Raw genomic sequence first — 23,610 nt, 5'->3', positions numbered from 1 at the left:
CCTGACATTAGTTGGGGAAATGTATTTGCATATGGCCTATGTGCTGGCAGTGCTGGCCTTTGGTGATTGGATGCCATAGGCAAGGTGAATTTGGTGGCCCTTAATTAAAAAGAAATTGTGAAAAGTTAAAAATAAGGCTATTTCAATTGTTTGGTTGAAATAATCAATGCTGGCGAGTAACAAAATATTATAATGTCATTTAATTAAGCCCTTAGTTTTCAAATTATTTTTTTGTAGATCTTGATATATGTATTACATACATTTTAATTTATATATGTTATGGATTTAGTTTATTTATAAAGCAGTTTAATAAATATTCTTTTCTATTTTTTTTCAGCATACTAGCCAAGATTGATACCTCTCCACAAATTAACAAAGACATCAATGAAGCTTTGTTAAAGCTAGTGACAATTTACATGTTTTCTTATGTGGCTTAATTATAATAATGTCAAGAAAGCTAATTAAATAAGAACTATACATTTTATTGTCACGCTTATGTTAGTCTTACCTATTTCTGTAATTTCTTATTCTTCATTATGGGGGGCATTATGAATCTTAGATAGTTTTCAATGGACCTCATTCACCAATTGTAAACAAACAACATTTAGCCACATGGTGCTTTATCTCTTCTATATAATTTACGATCTCATGTGTAATTCATGATGGTTGTCACGAGACAGTTTTTTTCATTGTTTTATCAATAAGATCACATGACTAAATGTTGGTGAATGAGGTCCATTCTAAGATAAGTTAATTTTTATTGATTTAATCAAATGGATATTCAGTTTGACTACAATTTTGCTTATAAAAAGCTCAATCGTATAGTTTTGTATTAAATAATAGTTTAATTGCGTTTTAGGTACTGATAGTTAGTATGCTATGTAATATTAAAATGCAGTTTTTTATTATTAAAAATCATTGTTATGTAAATAATATAAGCTAGGCAGGGGGTCTACCGAAAAGCAGAAAACATGGCAAGGGGTCTACGAGACAAAAAAGTTTGGGAACTACTGGTCTACAGTGAAATCAGTCACGGGATAGTGAATTCTCGAAAAAAAAAAATTTAAAAAAAATTTATCTAAAAAAAAATTTAAAAAAATAAAAATGAAAAAATAAAAATGAAAAAAAATTTAAAAATTTAAAAAAAAAAAGATAAAAAAAATTATTAAAAAAAATTATAAAAAAATTTTTTTTTAAATTTAAAAAAAAAATTAAAAAAAAAAAAAAAAAATTCAACAAAATTTTTTTTTTAAATGTAAAGAAAATTTAGAAAAAAAAATTAAAAAAAAAATTATAAAAAAAAAAAAATAAAAAAAAAAAGAAAAAAAAAAAGATGAAAAATAATAATAAAAAAGATAAAAAAAAATAAAAATTTAAAAAAAAATTTTAAAAATTTTTTTTAAAAATTAAAAAATAACAAAAAAATAACCAAAAAAAAAAAAAAAAAAAAAAATTATCTAAAAAAAAAATAAAAAAAATAAGTTAAGCAGGGGGTCTACCGAAAAGCAGAAAACATGGCAAGGGGTCTATGAGACAAAAAAGTTTGGGAACCACTGCTCTAGATCTACATATTTAATATTAGAATCATCATTAGAGTTTGTCTAGTAGAGTCTAGAAAAGAATGTATAGATTACTATAGTCCTAGTATTCTAGATTATTAGTCTAGATCTAACTAAAAATTTTCAATAAATATTCTGGATTTCTTCAGCTTGGTCCATGTCGATCCTATCGTCTTTGCCTTATGGTCTACCGTTCTTCTGTTTTCTTTGCTTTGAAATCTAGATTGACTAGATCTACACAATGTCAATATAATTTCTAGATCTATATATCTAAGACTAATTAGTATGGGCTTAATATTACTGTATTATTTAGTTTAACTACAATTTTTCAGGTCAGCAGCATTACAGTAAGCACTGGTACAGCGTACCAGCACTTTTTTCAATGCAGCGAAAAAGTTACTTTTGTATTTTAAAGTTTATTATTTATTTATTAGTTGTTAAAAGGCAATCCATCACTGAGCTCCGGCACCTATTTCTTTACAAAAAAGCACTGATTACCTGTATATTCTTTAACAATAACGGTTTACTATTCTCAGGAATTAGTCATTCAAAAGACGGTGAGGAAAAGAATGGTCGACAAACCTTGTGTGGTGCCTTAACAGTCCAACAGACTAAGGGATATATAAAGGTGAATTTAATTTATATCTTGATCTATATAAGTTGATTTACTGGACTAAAAATCTAGATATTGGTAAAACTTTGCTATTCTATTCTAAATCTAGTGTGACATTCCATATTTTTTATTCTGATTTTAGATAGATCTTGATTAGATCTAGATCCCATATGTATAGGACTTAGCACTAGATCTCTAGAAATTATTGTATATGATGCTAGATCTAGAAAATCTAGACTTGATCATAGAAATCTTCAAGAAAAATAATGAACTAACCTAGACAGATCTCTTGAATTACATTGTAAATCATCTTGTTGAATTATCTCCACCACCTTCAGTCAATAGACAACTATGGCTCATACGAGAACAAGAGCCTCTGCGTTGGCATCGACTATTTTCCAATCATTTCTGTTCAGCTTCATCCATATTAAAATACATTTTAAAGGTTTTTATTACTTAATAGAAAAGATCTAGAATTTTAATAAGAATCTAGTCTATCTAGATCTAAAATTCTAGATCCACCCAATTTTATGTATACAAGTAGTATGGGTGTAGGATTGGCTTAATAGTATTTATCTTGAATCAGTTTGTTAATCTACATTATATGGGTATGATAGTTGTACATCTTCTACTAGATCAAGTTAAATATAGCTATCCTTTTCTAGATGTAATGTGAAAGTGTACCTTATAGTATTTTTCATTCTTAGGTGGATCTTGATAAAACTGCCTTGTTTTGTGGTTTGCACGAGACGGTTGACACAATGATCTGAAGTTCAAACTGCCATTTTCTACTGTCCGCTGCGAGATCTTGGCTGGAATGTAAAAGGAATGTCCAAAATATTTAAATGACAAACAGGATGGGAACTGATTATGAGGAATGTATGTCCAGTTTTTTTTTGTTTTTTTTTAAATACAGATATGAAAGATGACAGTACCCTAACTTAGAGTCATAGGTCTTTCATTAATTTATTTACTCAGATGCTGAAACAGACATCTGGCATATTCCTATAATCAGTATCATGGCCTTTGTATACAACAAAATTGATTGGAACTCCTACACTAGAAATATAATTCAAGATTTAAATAAGGCACTGGTCATAGTTTTAGAAAGAGTGGCTAGCATTCTGGTAAGATATTTTATTAATAATTAGAAATTAAATTAAATTTTATGTAATGATTTTAAATTTCTTTTTTAAGAATTATGGTCCATTTTTTCCCCATTTGTGTACAAAGAAGGAAGAAAGAGAGATGGGAAGACATCAAAGAATGGACAGGTCTGCCATGAAATGTTTTATCCATGGCTAAGTACAGAGAGGAATATAGAAGGGCTGTTGACAGATCTTGTGTAGTGCCCCCATGGTTCAACAGACTGATTGATAGGTAATGGTAAGAATTTAATGTATTTTGTAAAACAATTATAAAAATTGGTGTTAATTACATTAAGGGACTTAATCACTTTTTTTATTTCCAGAAAATAATACCAGGGTTATGGTCCTTTCACTGTTGAGTTCCAGGATGAAGAATGAAAGACAGAGAGCAATGTGAAGACATCAAAGAATGTGCAGGTCTGCCATGAAATTGTTTATCTAGGACTAAGTACAGAGAGGAATATAGAAGGGCTGTCGACAGATCTTGTGTGGTGCCCCCATGGTTCAACAGACTGATTGATAGGTAATGGTAAGAATTTAATGTATTTTGATTCTTACTTGTCATTTTTGTGATTAATGCTCAGAATAGAATTTGTACATTTTAATTTTTTTTTTATGTGGTTATTTAGAATTTGCATTCAAGTTTTTCGTAGTGGCTGTTTGAATCGACATATGCTTTTTGTGATTTCTGTTTGGAATCAAACTTGTGCATTCATTTTATAATTATTTAGAATGGACATTTTTTAATTTTTTTTTTGTAACTGATGTTTGACATCGGACTTGTGTTGTTTTTTGTTTTTTTTTAGAATCAACGTGTTTTGTATAGTGGCTGTTTGAATAGAAATTTGCTTTTTTCGGGATGTCTGTTTGGAATGAAATTGTGCTTTTTTGTAATGGCTGACTGGAATCGGACTTGTGTGATTATGTTATCGATTTTCAGAATTGGACTTGTGCCTTTTTATGATCAGTAATAGAAATCCGACTTGCGCATTTTTTTTTGGTGGTTATTAAAATTTTTGTGATGGGTGTTTTTAATCATACTTCTGCTTTTTTGTGTGGGCTGTTTGAAAAAGACTTGTGTTTTTCTGTGATGGATATTCACATTCCGAGTTGTGCATTTACTTTGTGTTTTTTTAGAATGGCATTTTTATTTGTTTATTTTATGTGATGGCTGTTAGAAGTCTGACTTGTGCCTCCTTTTTATGATCGGTGTGGAGTTCGAAACTGGACTTGGTGGGTTTTTTTTGTGATCAATGTTCGGCATAAGACTTGTTTTGTTTTTTTTAATCAACTGATTTTTTTTTAGTAGTGGCTGATTGAATTGACATTTGGGTCTTTATTGATGGCAGTTCGGACATGTGTTTTTTTAATTGATGTTCTTTATCAGATTTGTTTGTTTTTCTTTTATCAATGTTTTAAATTGGACTTGTGCATTTTTGTGATCAATGTTCTGCATTAGACTTGTGGACTTTTTTTTTTTGTGATGGCTTTTTATGAGCTCTGTTTGAAATTAGACTTGTGTGTTTTTTGCGATCATTGTTTAGTATCGAATTTTTTTTATTTTTTTTTTAAAGAATCATGTGCTTTTTTTTAGTAGCTGAATGAATTGACATTTTCTTCTTTGGAGATGGCTGTTTGGAATCAGACATGTGTATATTACTTAAGCTCTTCATCGGATTTGTGTGTTTTTATGATCAATATTGTGTTTTTCGTAGTGGTTGTTTAAATTAATTGGTTTTTTTTTTGTGATGGCTGTTTGGATTCAGACTTTTGCATTTTTTTGTTTGTTTGTTTGTTGTTATTTAGAATTAACTTGATTATTTTTTGACAGTTAATATTTGGAATCTACTTGATAACTTTTCTTTATGACTGCTTGGAATCGACTTTTGTGTTATTTGTAGTGGCTGTCTGGAATTATGTTGTATTATTTTGTTATGGCCTTTCAGAATCAAACTTATATTTTTTTTTTAGGTTATTTAGATTTGATTTATTTATTTTTTTTGCTTTAGCTATTATAATCCAAATTTGCTTTTTTGTGATGACTTTTCATATTGACACTGGTTGAATAAAAATTTAATTATTTTTTATTTCACATGATGAAAGTTTACCTTTTATTTTGCAGTAATTAGATTCATTGTGAAGATGTGTGCACTGGGCTGGAACATTTGCAGAGAAAGCTGGACTAGCCATGCATCAGGTAATTATTTACTATTACTGAATGTTATTAAGGTATTATCTTACACCTATCTTTTCCTCAACTGATCTTAGGTACCCATTAGAGTTGGGTTGACTTGGAATTATCATAAATTTCCTGGAATTCAAAACCCCAGTTTTTATTATGTTGTAACCTTCAGCCACCAAATCATCTAGTTAGTAGGTGAAAGAAGTGTATACCAAAAAATGGATGCAAAAACTATTATCTAACATAGAGAACATAAATTTAGATCTCTACTTATCTATCATGATCTAGTCAATCTTGATTAGAGTTTATAATAATTTTAGATTCTAGATCTAAAGCTAAATAATATATTCTATTTCTATATTTTTCAATAGACTCTAGACTAGATTGTCACTAGATCTTGTTAGTCATCTAGACAATCTCATCTTATTTCTAAGTTTACTCAAGACTATGGTCTCTATCAAAGATTAGAATTTTTTTTAAATTCAGGAATTAAAAGGGCGTCTCGGAGTAACCCACCCAACTTTAATGGGTACCTGACATTAGTTGGGGAAATGTATTTGCATATGGCCTATGTGCTGGCAGTGCTGGCAGTGCTGGCCTTTGGTGATTGGATGCCATAGGCAAGGTGAATTTGGTGGCCCTTAATTAAAAAGAAATTGTGAAAAGTTAAAAATAAGGCTATTTCAATTGTTTGGTTGAAATAATCAATGCTGGCGAGTAACAAAATATTATAATGTCATTTAATTAAGCCCTTAGTTTTCAAATTATTTTTTTGTAGATCTTGATATATGTATTACATACATTTTAATTTATATATGTTATGGATTTAGTTTATTTATAAAGCAGTTTAATAAATATTCTTTTCTATTTTTTTTCAGCATACTAGCCAAGATTGATACCTCTCCACAAATCAACAAAGACATCAATGAAGCTTTGTTAAAGCTAGTGACAATTTACATGTTTTCTTATGTGGCTTAATTATAATAATGTCAAGAAAGCTAATAAAATAAGAACTATACATTTTATTGTCACGCTTATGTTAGTCTTACCTATTTCTGTAATTTCTTATTCTTCATTATGGGGGGCATTATGAATCTTAGATAGTTTTCAATGGACCTCATTCACCAATTGTAAACAAACAACATTTAGCCACATGGTGCTTTATCTCTTCTATATAATTTACGATCTCATGTGTAATTCATGATGGTTGTCACGAGACAGTTTTTTTCATTGTTTTATCAATAAGATCACATGACTAAATGTTGGTGAATGAGGTCCATTCTAAGATAAGTTAATTTTTATTGATTTAATCAAATGGATATTCAGTTTGACTACAATTTTGCTTATAAAAAGCTCAATCGTATAGTTTTGTATTAAATAATAGTTTAATTGCGTTTTAGGTACTGATAGTTAGTATGCTATGTAATATTAAAATGCAGTTTTTTATTATTAAAAATCATTGTTATGTAAATAATATAAGCTAGGCAGGGGGTCTACCGAAAAGCAGAAAACATGGCAAGGGGTCTACGAGACAAAAAAGTTTGGGAACTACTGGTCTACAGTGAAATCAGTCACGGGATAGTGAATTCTCGAAAAAAAAACATTTAAAAAAAATTTATCTAAAAAAAAATTAAAAAAAATAAAAATGAAAAAATAAAAATTAAAAAAAATTTAAAAATTTAAAAAAAAAAAGATAAAAAAAATTATTAAAAAAAATTATAAAAAAATTTTTTTTAAAATTTAAAAAAAAAATTAAAAAAAAAAAAAAAAAATTAAAAAAATTTTTTTTTTTAAATGTAAAGAAAATTTAGAAAAAAAAATTAAAAAAAAAATTATAAAAAAAAAAAAATTAAAAAAAAAAGAAAAAAAAAAAGATGAAAAATAATAATAAAAAAGATAAAAAAAAATAAAAATTTAAAAAAAAATTTTAAAAAAATTTTTAAAAAATTAAAAAATAACAAAAAAATAACCAAAAAAAAATTAAAAAAAAAAATTATCTAAAAAAAAAATAAAAAAAATAAGTTAAGCAGGGGGTCTACCGAAAAGCAGAAAACATGGCAAGGGGTCTATGAGACAAAAAAGTTTGGGAACCACTGCTCTAGATCTACATATTTAATATTAGAATCATCATTAGAGTTTGTCTAGTAGAGTCTAGAAAAGAATGTATAGATTACTATAGTCCTAGTATTCTAGATTATTAGTCTAGATCTAACTAAAAATTTTCAATAAATATTCTGGATTTCTTCAGCTTGGTCCATGTCGATCCTATCGTCTTTGCCTTATGGTCTACCGTTCTTCTGTTTTCTTTGCTTTGAAATCTAGATTGACTAGATCTACACAATGTCAATATAATTTCTAGATCTATATATCTAAGACTAATTAGTATGGGCTTAATATTACTGTATTATTTAGTTTAACTACAATTTTTCAGGTCAGCAGCATTACAGTAAGCACTGGTACAGCGTACCAGCACTTTTTTCAATGCAGCGAAAAAGTTACTTTTGTATTTTAAAGTTTATTATTTATTTATTAGTTGTTAAAAGGCAATCCATCACTGAGCTCCGGCACCTATTTCTTTACAAAAAAGCACTGATTACCTGTATATTCTTTAACAATAACGGTTTACTATTCTCAGGAATTAGTCATTCAAAAGACGGTGAGGAAAAGAATGGTCGACAAACCTTGTGTGGTGCCTTAACAGTCCAACAGACTAAGGGATATATAAAGGTGAATTTAATTTATATCTTGATCTATATAAGTTGATTTACTGGACTAAAAATCTAGATATTGGTAAAACTTTGCTATTCTATTCTAAATCTAGTGTGACATTCCATATTTTTTATTCTGATTTTAGATAGATCTTGATTAGATCTAGATCCCATATGTATAGGACTTAGCACTAGATCTCTAGAAATTATTGTATATGATGCTAGATCTAGAAAATCTAGACTTGATCATAGAAATCTTCAAGAAAAATAATGAACTAACCTAGACAGATCTCTTGAATTACATTGTAAATCATCTTGTTGAATTATCTCCACCACCTTCAGTCAATAGACAACTATGGCTCATACGAGAACAAGAGCCTCTGCGTTGGCATCGACTATTTTCCAATCATTTCTGTTCAGCTTCATCCATATTAAAATACATTTTAAAGGTTTTTATTACTTAATAGAAAAGATCTAGAATTTTAATAAGAATCTAGTCTATCTAGATCTAAAATTCTAGATCCACCCAATTTTATGTATACAAGTAGTATGGGTGTAGGATTGGCTTAATAGTATTTATCTTGAATCAGTTTGTTAATCTACATTATATGGGTATGATAGTTGTACATCTTCTACTAGATCAAGTTAAATATAGCTATCCTTTTCTAGATGTAATGTGAAAGTGTACCTTATAGTATTTTTCATTCTTAGGTGGATCTTGATAAAACTGCCTTGTTTTGTGGTTTGCACGAGACGGTTGACACAATGATCTGAAGTTCAAACTGCCATTTTCTACTGTCCGCTGCGAGATCTTGGCTGGAATGTAAAAGGAATGTCCAAAATATTTAAATGACAAACAGGATGGGAACTGATTATGAGGAATGTATGTCCAGTTTTTTTTTGTTTTTTTTTAAATACAGATATGAAAGATGACAGTACCCTAACTTAGAGTCATAGGTCTTTCATTAATTTATTTACTCAGATGCTGAAACAGACATCTGGCATATTCCTATAATCAGTATCATGGCCTTTGTATACAACAAAATTGATTGGAACTCCTACACTAGAAATATAATTCAAGATTTAAATAAGGCACTGGTCATAGTTTTAGAAAGAGTGGCTAGCATTCTGGTAAGATATTTTATTAATAATTAGAAATTAAATTAAATTTTATGTAATGATTTTAAATTTCTTTTTTAAGAATTATGGTCCATTTTTTCCCCATTTGTGTACAAAGAAGGAAGAAAGAGAGATGGGAAGACATCAAAGAATGGACAGGTCTGCCATGAAATGTTTTATCCATGGCTAAGTACAGAGAGGAATATAGAAGGGCTGTTGACAGATCTTGTGTAGTGCCCCCATGGTTCAACAGACTGATTGATAGGTAATGGTAAGAATTTAATGTATTTTGTAAAACAATTATAAAAATTGGTGTTAATTACATTAAGGGACTTAATCACTTTTTTTATTTCCAGAAAATAATACCAGGGTTATGGTCCTTTCACTGTTGAGTTCCAGGATGAAGAATGAAAGACAGAGAGCAATGTGAAGACATCAAAGAATGTGCAGGTCTGCCATGAAATTGTTTATCTAGGACTAAGTACAGAGAGGAATATAGAAGGGCTGTCGACAGATCTTGTGTGGTGCCCCCATGGTTCAACAGACTGATTGATAGGTAATGGTAAGAATTTAATGTATTTTGATTCTTACTTGTCATTTTTGTGATTAATGCTCAGAATAGAATTTGTACATTTTAATTTTTTTTTTATGTGGTTATTTAGAATTTGCATTCAAGTTTTTCGTAGTGGCTGTTTGAATCGACATATGCTTTTTGTGATTTCTGTTTGGAATCAAACTTGTGCATTCATTTTATAATTATTTAGAATGGACATTTTTTAATTTTTTTTTTGTAACTGATGTTTGACATCGGACTTGTGTTGTTTTTTGTTTTTTTTTAGAATCAACGTGTTTTGTATAGTGGCTGTTTGAATAGAAATTTGCTTTTTTCGGGATGTCTGTTTGGAATGAAATTGTGCTTTTTTGTAATGGCTGACTGGAATCGGACTTGTGTGATTATGTTATCGATTTTCAGAATTGGACTTGTGCCTTTTTATGATCAGTAATAGAAATCCGACTTGCGCATTTTTTTTTGGTGGTTATTAAAATTTTTGTGATGGGTGTTTTTAATCATACTTCTGCTTTTTTGTGTGGGCTGTTTGAAAAAGACTTGTGTTTTTCTGTGATGGATATTCACATTCCGAGTTGTGCATTTACTTTGTGTTTTTTTAGAATGGCATTTTTATTTGTTTATTTTATGTGATGGCTGTTAGAAGTCTGACTTGTGCCTCCTTTTTATGATCGGTGTGGAGTTCGAAACTGGACTTGGTGGGTTTTTTTTGTGATCAATGTTCGGCATAAGACTTGTTTTGTTTTTTTTAATCAACTGATTTTTTTTTAGTAGTGGCTGATTGAATTGACATTTGGGTCTTTATTGATGGCAGTTCGGACATGTGTTTTTTTAATTGATGTTCTTTATCAGATTTGTTTGTTTTTCTTTTATCAATGTTTTAAATTGGACTTGTGCATTTTTGTGATCAATGTTCTGCATTAGACTTGTGGACTTTTTTTTTTTTGTGATGGCTTTTTATGAGCTCTGTTTGAAATTAGACTTGTGTGTTTTTTGCGATCATTGTTTAGTATCGAATTTTTTTTTTTTTTTTTTTAAAGAATCATGTGCTTTTTTTTAGTAGCTGAATGAATTGACATTTTCTTCTTTGGAGATGGCTGTTTGGAATCAGACATGTGTATATTACTTAAGCTCTTCATCGGATTTGTGTGTTTTTATGATCAATATTGTGTTTTTCGTAGTGGTTGTTTAAATTAATTGGTTTTTTTTTTGTGATGGCTGTTTGGATTCAGACTTTTGCATTTTTTTGTTTGTTTGTTTGTTGTTATTTAGAATTAACTTGATTATTTTTTGACAGTTAATATTTGGAATCTACTTGATAACTTTTCTTTATGACTGCTTGGAATCGACTTTTGTGTTATTTGTAGTGGCTGTCTGGAATTATGTTGTATTATTTTGTTATGGCCTTTCAGAATCAAACTTATATTTTTTTTTAGGTTATTTAGATTTGATTTATTTATTTTTTTTGCTTTAGCTATTATAATCCAAATTTGCTTTTTTGTGATGACTTTTCATATTGACACTGGTTGAATAAAAATTTAATTATTTTTTATTTCACATGATGAAAGTTTACCTTTTATTTTGCAGTAATTAGATTCATTGTGAAGATGTGTGCACTGGGCTGGAACATTTGCAGAGAAAGCTGGACTAGCCATGCATCAGGTAATTATTTACTATTACTGAATGTTATTAAGGTATTATCTTACACCTATCTTTTCCTCAACTGATCTTAGGTACCCATTAGAGTTGGGTTGACTTGGAATTATCATAAATTTCCTGGAATTCAAAACCCCAGTTTTTATTATGTTGTAACCTTCAGCCACCAAATCATCTAGTTAGTAGGTGAAAGAAGTGTATACCAAAAAATGGATGCAAAAACTATTATCTAACATAGAGAACATAAATTTAGATCTCTACTTATCTATCATGATCTAGTCAATCTTGATTAGAGTTTATAATAATTTTAGATTCTAGATCTAAAGCTAAATAATATATTCTATTTCTATATTTTTCAATAGACTCTAGACTAGATTGTCACTAGATCTTGTTAGTCATCTAGACAATCTCATCTTATTTCTAAGTTTACTCAAGACTATGGTCTCTATCAAAGATTAGAATTTTTTTTAAATTCAGGAATTAAAAGGGCGTCTCGGAGTAACCCACCCAACTTTAATGGGTACCTGACATTAGTTGGGGAAATGTATTTGCATATGGCCTATGTGCTGGCAGTGCTGGCAGTGCTGGCAGTGCTGGCCTTTGGTGATTGGATGCCATAGGCAAGGTGAATTTGGTGGCCCTTAATTAAAAAGAAATTGTGAAAAGTTAAAAATAAGGCTATTTCAATTGTTTGGTTGAAATAATCAATGCTGGCGAGTAACAAAATATTATAATGTCATTTAATTAAGCCCTTAGTTTTCAAATTATTTTTTTGTAGATCTTGATATATGTATTACATACATTTTAATTTATATATGTTATGGATTTAGTTTATTTATAAAGCAGTTTAATAAATATTCTTTTCTATTTTTTTTCAGCATACTAGCCAAGATTGATACCTCTCCACAAATCAACAAAGACATCAATGAAGCTTTGTTAAAGCTAGTGACAATTTACATGTTTTCTTATGTGGCTTAATTATAATAATGTCAAGAAAGCTAATAAAATAAGAACTATACATTTTATTGTCACGCTTATGTTAGTCTTACCTATTTCTGTAATTTCTTATTCTTCATTATGGGGGGCATTATGAATCTTAGATAGTTTTCAATGGACCTCATTCACCAATTGTAAACAAACAACATTTAGCCACATGGTGCTTTATCTCTTCTATATAATTTACGATCTCATGTGTAATTCATGATGGTTGTCACGAGACAGTTTTTTTCATTGTTTTATCAATAAGATCACATGACTAAATGTTGGTGAATGAGGTCCATTCTAAGATAAGTTAATTTTTATTGATTTAATCAAATGGATATTCAGTTTGACTACAATTTTGCTTATAAAAAGCTCAATCGTATAGTTTTGTATTAAATAATAGTTTAATTGCGTTTTAGGTACTGATAGTTAGTATGCTATGTAATATTAAAATGCAGTTTTTTATTATTAAAAATCATTGTTATGTAAATAATATAAGCTAGGCAGGGGGTCTACCGAAAAGCAGAAAACATGGCAAGGGGTCTACGAGACAAAAAAGTTTGGGAACTACTGGTCTACAGTGAAATCAGTCACGGGATAGTGAATTCTCGAAAAAAAAACATTTAAAAAAAATTTATCTAAAAAAAAATTTAAAAAAATAAAAATGAAAAAATAAAAATTAAAAAAAATTTTAAAATTTAAAAAAAAAAAGATAAAAAAAATTATTAAAAAAAATTATAAAAAAAATTTTTTTTAAATTTAAAAAAAAAATTAAAAAAAAAAAAAAAAAATTAAAAATTTTTTTTTTTTTAAATGTAAAGAAAATTTAGAAAAAAAAATTAAAAAAAAAATTATAAAAAAAAAAAAATTAAAAAAAAAAGAAAAAAAAAAAGATGAAAAATAATAATAAAAAAGATAAAAAATAAAAATTTAAAAAAAAATTTTAAAAAAATTTTTAAAAAATTAAAAAATAACAAAAAAATAACCAAAAAAAAATTAAAAAAAAAAATTATCTAAAAAAAAAATAAAAAAAATAAGTTAAGCAGGGGGTCTACCGAAAAGCAGAAAACATGGCAAGGGGTCTATGAGACAAAAAAGTTTGGGAACCACTGCTCTAGATCTACATATTTAATATTAGAATTATCATTAGAGTTTGTCTAGTAGAGTCTAGAAAAGAATGTATAGATTACTATAGTCCTAGTATTCTAGATTATTAGTCTAGATCTAACTAAAAATTTTCAATAAATATTCTGGATTTCTTCAGCTTGGTCCATGTCGATCCTATCGTCTTTGCCTTATGGTCTACCGTTCTTCTGTTTTCTTTGCTTTGAAATCTAGATTGACTAGATCTACACAATGTCAATATAATTTCTAGATCTATATATCTAAGACTAATTAGTATGGGCTTAATATTACTGTATTATTTAGTTTAACTACAATTTTTCAGGTCAGCAGCATTACAGTAAGCACTGGTACAGCGTACCAGCACTTTTTTCAATGCAGCGAAAAAGTTACTTTTGTATTTTAAAGTTTATTATTTATTTATTAGTTGTTAAAAGGCAATCCATCACTGAGCTCCGGCACCTATTTCTTTACAAAAAAGCACTGATTACCTGTATATTCTTTAACAATAACGGTTTACTATTCTCAGGAATTAGTCATTCAAAAGACGGTGAGGAAAAGAATGGTCGACAAACCTTGTGTGGTGCCTTAACAGTCCAACAGACTAAGGGATATATAAAGGTGAATTTAATTTATATCTTGATCTATATAAGTTGATTTACTGGACTAAAAATCTAGATATTGGTAAAACTTTGCTATTCTATTCTAAATCTAGTGTGACATTCCATATTTTTTATTCTGATTTTAGATAGATCTTGATTAGATCTAGATCCCATATGTATAGGACTTAGCACTAGATCTCTAGAAATTATTGTATATGATGCTAGATCTAGAAAATCTAGACTTGATCATAGAAATCTTCAAGAAAAATAATGAACTAACCTAGACAGATCTCTTGAATTACATTGTAAATCATCTTGTTGAATTATCTCCACCACCTTCAGTCAATAGACAACTATGGCTCATACGAGAACAAGAGCCTCTGCGTTGGCATCGACTATTTTCCAATCATTTCTGTTCAGCTTCATCCATATTAAAATACATTTTAAAGGTTTTTATTACTTAATAGAAAAGATCTAGAATTTTAATAAGAATCTAGTCTATCTAGATCTAAAATTCTAGATCCACCCAATTTTATGTATACAAGTAGTATGGGTGTAGGATTGGCTTAATAGTATTTATCTTGAATCAGTTTGTTAATCTACATTATATGGGTATGATAGTTGTACATCTTCTACTAGATCAAGTTAAATATAGCTATCCTTTTCTAGATGTAATGTGAAAGTGTACCTTATAGTATTTTTCATTCTTAGGTGGATCTTGATAAAACTGCCTTGTTTTGTGGTTTGCACGAGACGGTTGACACAATGATCTGAAGTTCAAACTGCCATTTTCTACTGTCCGCTGCGAGATCTTGGCTGGAATGTAAAAGGAATGTCCAAAATATTTAAATGACAAACAGGATGGGAACTGATTATGAGGAATGTATGTCCAGTTTTTTTTTGTTTTTTTTTAAATACAGATATGAAAGATGACAGTACCCTAACTTAGAGTCATAGGTCTTTCATTAATTTATTTACTCAGATGCTGAAACAGACATCTGGCATATTCCTATAATCAGTATCATGGCCTTTGTATACAACAAAATTGATTGGAACTCCTACACTAGAAATATAATTCAAGATTTAAATAAGGCACTGGTCATAGTTTTAGAAAGAGTGGCTAGCATTCTGGTAAGATATTTTATTAATAATTAGAAATTAAATTAAATTTTATGTAATGATTTTAAATTTCTTTTTTAAGAATTATGGTCCATTTTTTCCCCATTTGTGTACAAAGAAGGAAGAAAGAGAGATGGGAAGACATCAAAGAATGGACAGGTCTGCCATGAAATGTTTTATCCATGGCTAAGTACAGAGAGGAATATAGAAGGGCTGTTGACAGATCTTGTGTAGTGCCCCCATGGTTCAACAGACTGATTGATAGGTAATGGTAAGAATTTAATGTATTTTGTAAAACAATTATAAAAATTGGTGTTAATTACATTAAGGGACTTAATCACTTTTTTTATTTCCAGAAAATAATACCAGGGTTATGGTCCTTTCACTGTTGAGTTCCAGGATGAAGAATGAAAGACAGAGAGCAATGTGAAGACATCAAAGAATGTGCAGGTCTGCCATGAAATTGTTTATCTAGGACTAAGTACAGAGAGGAATATAGAAGGGCTGTCGACAGATCTTGTGTGGTGCCCCCATGGTTCAACAGACTGATTGATAGGTAATGGTAAGAATTTAATGTATTTTGATTCTTACTTGTCATTTTTGTGATTAATGCTCAGAATAGAATTTGTACATTTTAATTTTTTTTTTATGTGGTTATTTAGAATTTGCATTCAAGTTTTTCGTAGTGGCTGTTTGAATCGACATATGCTTTTTGTGATTTCTGTTTGGAATCAAACTTGTGCATTCATTTTATAATTATTTAGAATGGACATTTTTTAATTTTTTTTTTGTAACTGATGTTTGACATCGGACTTGTGTTGTTTTTTGTTTTTTTTTAGAATCAACGTGTTTTGTATAGTGGCTGTTTGAATAGAAATTTGCTTTTTTCGGGATGTCTGTTTGGAATGAAATTGTGCTTTTTTGTAATGGCTGACTGGAATCGGACTTGTGTGATTATGTTATCGATTTTCAGAATTGGACTTGTGCCTTTTTATGATCAGTAATAGAAATCCGACTTGCGCATTTTTTTTTGGTGGTTATTAAAATTTTTGTGATGGGTGTTTTTAATCATACTTCTGCTTTTTTGTGTGGGCTGTTTGAAAAAGACTTGTGTTTTTCTGTGATGGATATTCACATTCCGAGTTGTGCATTTACTTTGTGTTTTTTTAGAATGGCATTTTTATTTGTTTATTTTATGTGATGGCTGTTAGAAGTCTGACTTGTGCCTCCTTTTTATGATCGGTGTGGAGTTCGAAACTGGACTTGGTGGGTTTTTTTTGTGATCAATGTTCGGCATAAGACTTGTTTTGTTTTTTTTAATCAACTGATTTTTTTTTAGTAGTGGCTGATTGAATTGACATTTGGGTCTTTATTGATGGCAGTTCGGACATGTGTTTTTTTAATTGATGTTCTTTATCAGATTTGTTTGTTTTTCTTTTATCAATGTTTTAAATTGGACTTGTGCATTTTTGTGATCAATGTTCTGCATTAGACTTGTGGACTTTTTTTTTTTTGTGATGGCTTTTTATGAGCTCTGTTTGAAATTAGACTTGTGTGTTTTTTGCGATCATTGTTTAGTATCGAATTTTTTTTTTTTTTTTTTTAAAGAATCATGTGCTTTTTTTTAGTAGCTGAATGAATTGACATTTTCTTCTTTGGAGATGGCTGTTTGGAATCAGACATGTGTATATTACTTAAGCTCTTCATCGGATTTGTGTGTTTTTATGATCAATATTGTGTTTTTCGTAGTGGTTGTTTAAATTAATTGGTTTTTTTTTTGTGATGGCTGTTTGGATTCAGACTTTTGCATTTTTTTGTTTGTTTGTTTGTTGTTATTTAGAATTAACTTGATTATTTTTTGACAGTTAATATTTGGAATCTACTTGATAACTTTTCTTTATGACTGCTTGGAATCGACTTTTGTGTTATTTGTAGTGGCTGTCTGGAATTATGTTGTATTATTTTGTTATGGCCTTTCAGAATCAAACTTATATTTTTTTTTTAGGTTATTTAGATTTGATTTATTTATTTTTTTTGCTTTAGCTATTATAATCCAAATTTGCTTTTTTGTGATGACTTTTCATATTGACACTGGTTGAATAAAAATTTAATTATTTTTTATTTCACATGATGAAAGTTTACCTTTTATTTTGCAGTAATTAGATTCATTGTGAAGATGTGTGCACTGGGCTGGAACATTTGCAGAGAAAGCTGGACTAGCCATGCATCAGGTAATTATTTACTATTACTGAATGTTATTAAGGTATTATCTTACACCTATCTTTTCCTCAACTGATCTTAGGTACCCATTAGAGTTGGGTTGACTTGGAATTATCATAAATTTCCTGGAATTCAAAACCCCAGTTTTTATTATGTTGTAACCTTCAGCCACCAAATCATCTAGTTAGTAGGTGAAAGAAGTGTATACCAAAAAATGGATGCAAAAACTATTATCTAACATAGAGAACATAAATTTAGATCTCTACTTATCTATCATGATCTAGTCAATCTTGATTAGAGTTTATAATAATTTTAGATTCTAGATCTAAAGCTAAATAATATATTCTATTTCTATATTTTTCAATAGACTCTAGACTAGATTGTCACTAGATCTTGTTAGTCATCTAGACAATCTCATCTTATTTCTAAGTTTACTCAAGACTATGGTCTCTAGCAAATATTAGAATTTTTTTTAAATTCAGGAATTAAAAGGGCGCCTCGGAGTAACCCACCCAACTTTAATGGGTACCTGACATTAGTTGGGGAAATGTATTTGCATATGGCCATTGTGCTGGCAGTGCTGGCAGTGCTGGCCTTTGGTGATTGGATGCCATAGGCAAGGTGAATTTGGTGGCCCTTAATTAAAAAGAAATTGTGAAAAGTTAAAAATAAGGCTATTTCAATTGTTTGGTTGAAATAATCAATGCTGGCGAGTAACAAAATATTATAATGTCATTTAATTAAGCCCTTAGTTTTCAAATTAATTTTTTTGTAGATCTTGATATATGTATTACATACATTTTAATTTATATATGTTATGGATTTAGTTTATTTATAAAGCAGTTTAATAAATATTCTTTTCTATTTTTTTTCAGCATACTAGCCAAGATTGATACCTCTCCACAAATCAACAAAGACATCAATGAAGCTTTGTTAAAGCTAGTGACAATTTACATGTTTTCTTATGTGGCTTAATTATAATAATGTCAAGAAAGCTAATTAAATAAGAACTATACATTTTATTGTCAGGCTTATGTTAGTCTTACCTATTTCTGTAATTTCTTATTCTTCATTATGGGGGGCATTATGAATCTTAGATAGTTTTCAATGGACCTCATTCACCAATTGTAAACAAACAACATTTAGCCACATGGTGCTTTATCTCTTCTATATAATTTACGATCTCATGTGTAATTCATGATGGTTGTCACGAGACAGTATTTTTCATTGTTTTATCAATAAGATCACATGACTAAATGTTGGTGAATGAGGTCCATTCTAAGATAAGTTAATTTTTATTGATTTAATCAAATGGATATTCAGTTTGACTACAATTTTGCTTATAAAAAGCTCAATCGTATAGTTTTGTATTAAATAATAGTTTAATTGCGTTTTAGGTACTGATAGTTAGTATGCTATGTAATATTAAAATGCAGTTTTTTATTATTAAAAATCATTGTTATGTAAATAATATAAGCTAAGCAGGGGGTCTACCGAAAAGCAGAAAACATGGCAAGGGGTCTACGAGACAAAAAAGTTTGGGAACTACTGGTCTACAGTGAAATCAGTCACGGGATAGTGAATTCTCGAAAAAAAAAACTTTAAAAAAAATTTATCTAAAAAAAAATTTAAAAAAATAAAAATGAAAAAATAAAAATTTAAAAAAATTTAAAAATTAAAAAAAAAATGATAAAAAAAATTATTAAAAAAAATAATAAAAATTTTTTTTTTAAATTCAAAAAAAAAATTAAAAAAAAAAAAAAATTCAAAAAATTTTTTTTTTTAAATGTAAAGAAAATTTAGAAAAAAAAATAAAAAAAAAAATTATAAAAAAAAAAAATTAAAAAAAAAAGAAAAAAAAAAGATGAAAAATAACAATAAAAAAGATAAAAAAAATAAAAATTTAAAAAAAAAATTTTAAAAAAATTTTTAAAAAATTAAAAAATAACAAAAAAATAACCAAGAAAAAATTAAAAAAAAAAATTATCTAAAAAAAAAAAAAAAAAAAATAAGTTAAGCAGGGGGTCTACCAAAAAGCAGAAAACATGGCAAGGGGTCTATGAGACAAAAAAGTTTGGGAACCACTGCTCTAGATCTACATATTTAATATTAGAATCATCATTAGAGTTTGTCTAGTAGAGTCTAGAAAAGAATGTATAGATTACTATAGTCCTAGTATTCTAGATTATTAGTCTAGATCTAACTAAAAATTTTCAATAAATATTCTGGATTTCTTCAGCTTGGTCCATGTCGATCCTATCGTCTTTGCCTTATGGTCTACCGTTCTTCTGTTTTCTTTGCTTTGAAATCTAGATTGACTAGATCTACACAATGTCAATATAATTTCTAGATCTATATATCTAAGACTAATTAGTATGGGCTTAATATTACTGTATTATTTAGTTTAACTACAATTTTTCAGGTCAGCAGCATTACAGTAAGCACTGGTACAGCGTACCAGCACTTTTTTCAATGCAGCGAAAAAGTTACTTTTGTATTTTAAAGTTTATTATTTATTTATTAGTTGTTAAAAGGCAATCCATCACTGAGCTCCGGCACCTATTTCTTTACAAAAAAGCACTAATTACCTGTATATTCTTTAACAATAATGGTTTACTATTCTCAGGAATTAGTCATTCAAAAGACGGTGAGGAAAAGAATGGTCGACAAACCTTGTGTGGTGCCTTAACAGTCCAACAGACTAAGGGATATATAAAGGTGAATTTAATTTATATCTTGATCTATATAAGTTGATTTACTGGACTAAAAATCTAGATATTGGTAAAACTTTGCTATTCTATTCTAAATCTAGTGTGACATTCCATATTTTTTATTCTGATTTTAGATAGATCTTGATTAGATCTAGATCCCATATGTATAGGACTTAGCACTAGATCTCTAGAAATTATTGTATATGATGCTAGATCTAGAAAATCTAGACTTGATCATAGAAATCTTCAAGAAAAATAATGAACTAACCTAGACAGATCTCTTGAATTACATTGTAAATCATCTTGTTGAATTATCTCCACCACCTTCAGTCAATAGACAACTATGGCTCATACGAGAACAAGAGCCTCTGCGTTGGCATCGACTATTTTCCAATCATTTCTGTTCAGCTTCATCCATATTAAAATACATTTTAAAGGTTTTTATTACTTAATAGAAAAGATCTAGAATTTTAATAAGAATCTAGTCTATCTAGATCTAAAATTCTAGATCCACCCAATTTTATGTATACAAGTAGTATGGGTGTAGGATTGGCTTAATAGTATTTATCTTGAATCAGTTTGTTAATCTACATTATATGGGTATGATAGTTGTACATCTTCTACTAGATCAAGTTAAATATAGCTATCCTTTTCTAGATGTAATGTGAAAGTGTACCTTATAGTATTTTTCATTCTTAGGTGGATCTTGATAAAAGTGCCTTGTTTTGTGGTTTGCACGAGACGGTTGACACAATGATCTGAAGTTCAAACTGCCATTTTCTACTGTCGGCTGGAATGTAAAAGGAATGTCCAAAATATTTAAATGACAAACAGGATGGGAACTGATTATGAGGAATGTATGTCCAGTTTTTTTTTTGTTTTTTTTTAAATACAGATATGAAAGATGACAGTACCCTAACTTAGAGTCATAGGTCTTTCATTAATTTATTTACTCAGATGCTGAAACAGACATCTGGCATATTCCTATAATCAGTATCATGGCCTTTGTATACAACAAAATTGATTGGAACTCCTACACTAGAAATATAATTCAAGATTTAAATAAGGCACTGGTCATAGTTTTAGAAAGAGTGGCTAGCATTCTGGTAAGATATTTTATTAATAATTAGAAATCAAATTAAATTTTATGTAATGATTTTAAATTTCTTTTTTAAGAATTATGGTCCATTTTTTCCCCATTTGTGTACAAAGAAGGAAGAAAGAGAGATGGGAAGACATCAAAGAATGTGCAGGTCTGCCATGAAATGTTTTATCCATGGCTAAGTACAGAGAGGAATATAGAAGGGCTGTTGACAGATCTTGTGTAGTGCCCCCATGGTTCAACAGACTGATTGATAGGTAATGGTAAGAATTTAATGTATTTTGTAAAACAATTATAAAAATTGGTGTTAATTACATTAAGGGACTTAATCACTTTTTTTATTTCCAGAAAATAATACCAGGGTTATGGTCCTTTCACTGTTGAGTTCCAGGATGAAGAATGAAAGACAGAGAGCAATGTGAAGACATCAAAGAATGTGCAGGTCTGCCATGAAATTGTTTATCTAGGACTAAGTACAGAGAGGAATATAGAAGGGCTGTCGACAGATCTTGTGTGGTGCCCCCATGGTTCAACAGACTGATTGATAGGTAATGGTAAGAATTTAATGTATTTTGATTCTTACTTGTCATTTTTGTGATTAATGCTCAGAATAGAATTTGTACATTTTAATTTTTTTTTTATGTGGTTATTTAGAATTTGCATTCAAGTTTTTCGTAGTGGCTGTTTGAATCGACATATGCTTTTTGTGATTTCTGTTTGGAATCAAACTTGTGCATTCATTTTATAATTATTTAGAATGGACATTTTTTAATTTTTTTTTTGTAACTGATGTTTGACATCGGACTTGTGTTGTTTTTTGTTTTTTTTTAGAATCAACGTGTTTTGTATAGTGGCTGTTTGAATAGAAATTTGCTTTTTTCGGGATGTCTGTTTGGAATGAAATTGTGCTTTTTTGTAATAGCTGACTGGAATCGGACTTGTGTGATTATGTTATCGATTTTCAGAATTGGACTTGTGCCTTTTTATGATCAGTAATAGAAATCCGACTTGCGCATTTTTTTTTGGTGGTTATTAAAATTTTTGTGATGGGTGTTTTTAATCATACTTCTGCTTTTTTGTGTGGGCTGTTTGAAAAAGACTTGTGTTTTTCTGTGATGGATATTCACATTCCGAGTTGTGCATTTACTTTGTGTTTTTTTAGAATGGCATTTTTATTTGTTTATTTTATGTGATGGCTGTTAGAAGTCTGACTTGTGCCTCCTTTTTATGATCGGTGTGGAGTTCGAAACTGGACTTGGTGGGGTTTTTTTGTGATCAATGTTCGGCATAAGACTTATTTTGTTTTTTTTAATCAACTGATTTTTTTTAGTAGTGGCTGATTGAATTGACATTTGGGTCTTTATTGATGGCAGTTCGGACATGTGTTTTTTTAATTGATGTTCTTTATCAGATTTGTTTGTTTTTCTTTTATCAATGTTTTAAATTGGACTTGTGCATTTTTGTGATCAATGTTCTGCATTAGACTTGTGGGCTTTTTTTTTGTGATGGCTTTTTATGAGCTCTGTTTGAAATTAGACTTGTGTGTTTTTTGCGATCATTGTTTAGTATCGAATTTTTTTTAATTTTTTTTTAAAGAATCATGTGCTTTTTTTTAGTAGCTGAATGAATTGACATTTTCTTCTTTGGAGATGGCTGTTTGGAATCAGACATGTGTATATTACTTAAGCTCTTCATCGGATTTGTGTGTTTTTATGATCAATATTGTGTTTTTCGTAGTGGTTGTTTAAATTAATTGGTTTTTTTTTTGTGATGGCTGTTTGGAATCAGACTTTTGCATTTGTTTGTTTGTTTGTTTGTTGTTATTTAGTATTAACTTGATTATTTTTTGGCAGTTAATATTTGGAATCTACTTGATAACTTTTCTTTATGACTGCTTGGAATCTACTTTTGTGTTATTTGTAGTGGCTGTCTGGAATTATGTTGTATTATTTTGTTATGGCCTTTCAGAATCAAACTTATATTTTTTTTTTAGGTTATTTAGATTTGATTTATTTTTTTTTTGCTTTAGCTATTATAATCCAAATTTGCTTTTTTGTGATGACTTTTCATATTGACACTGGTTGAATAAAAATTTAATTATTTTTTATTTCACATGATAAAAGTTTACCTTTTATTTTGCAGTAATTAGATTCATTGTGAAGATGTGTGCACTGGGCTGGAACATTTCCAGAGAATGCTG

The 23,610-nt window shown here is 29.0% G+C and overlaps 4 long non-coding RNA genes across 4 annotated transcripts; all 4 read left to right on the top strand.

Annotated features, from left to right (window-relative positions):
• Positions 1-2,783: 2,783 nt before the first annotated feature.
• Positions 2,784-5,064, top strand: LOC129924159 (uncharacterized). Its single transcript, XR_008776114.1, has 2 exons — positions 2,784-3,552; positions 3,644-5,064. It is a non-coding gene; the product is annotated as an uncharacterized LOC129924159 (long non-coding RNA).
• A 3,761-nt stretch (positions 5,065-8,825) lies between these two features.
• On the top strand, positions 8,826-11,107 carry LOC129924157 (uncharacterized). Its single transcript, XR_008776112.1, has 2 exons — positions 8,826-9,594; positions 9,686-11,107. It is a non-coding gene; the product is annotated as an uncharacterized LOC129924157 (long non-coding RNA).
• Positions 11,108-14,873: 3,766 nt separating this feature from the next.
• LOC129924158 (uncharacterized) lies at positions 14,874-17,155 on the top strand. Its single transcript, XR_008776113.1, has 2 exons — positions 14,874-15,642; positions 15,734-17,155. It is a non-coding gene; the product is annotated as an uncharacterized LOC129924158 (long non-coding RNA).
• A 4,409-nt stretch (positions 17,156-21,564) lies between these two features.
• Positions 21,565-23,176, top strand: LOC129924161 (uncharacterized). The gene is made up of 2 exons (XR_008776116.1): positions 21,565-21,667; positions 21,759-23,176. It is a non-coding gene; the product is annotated as an uncharacterized LOC129924161 (long non-coding RNA).
• Positions 23,177-23,610: the final 434 nt, after the last annotated feature.

This window comes from Biomphalaria glabrata, unplaced genomic scaffold, assembly GCF_947242115.1.
Source record: "Biomphalaria glabrata unplaced genomic scaffold, xgBioGlab47.1 scaffold_19, whole genome shotgun sequence".
Taxonomy (NCBI): Eukaryota; Metazoa; Mollusca; class Gastropoda; family Planorbidae; genus Biomphalaria; species Biomphalaria glabrata.
The sequence above is the reverse complement of the archived record's forward strand: the minus strand, read 5'-3'. Positions and strand labels throughout refer to the sequence as shown.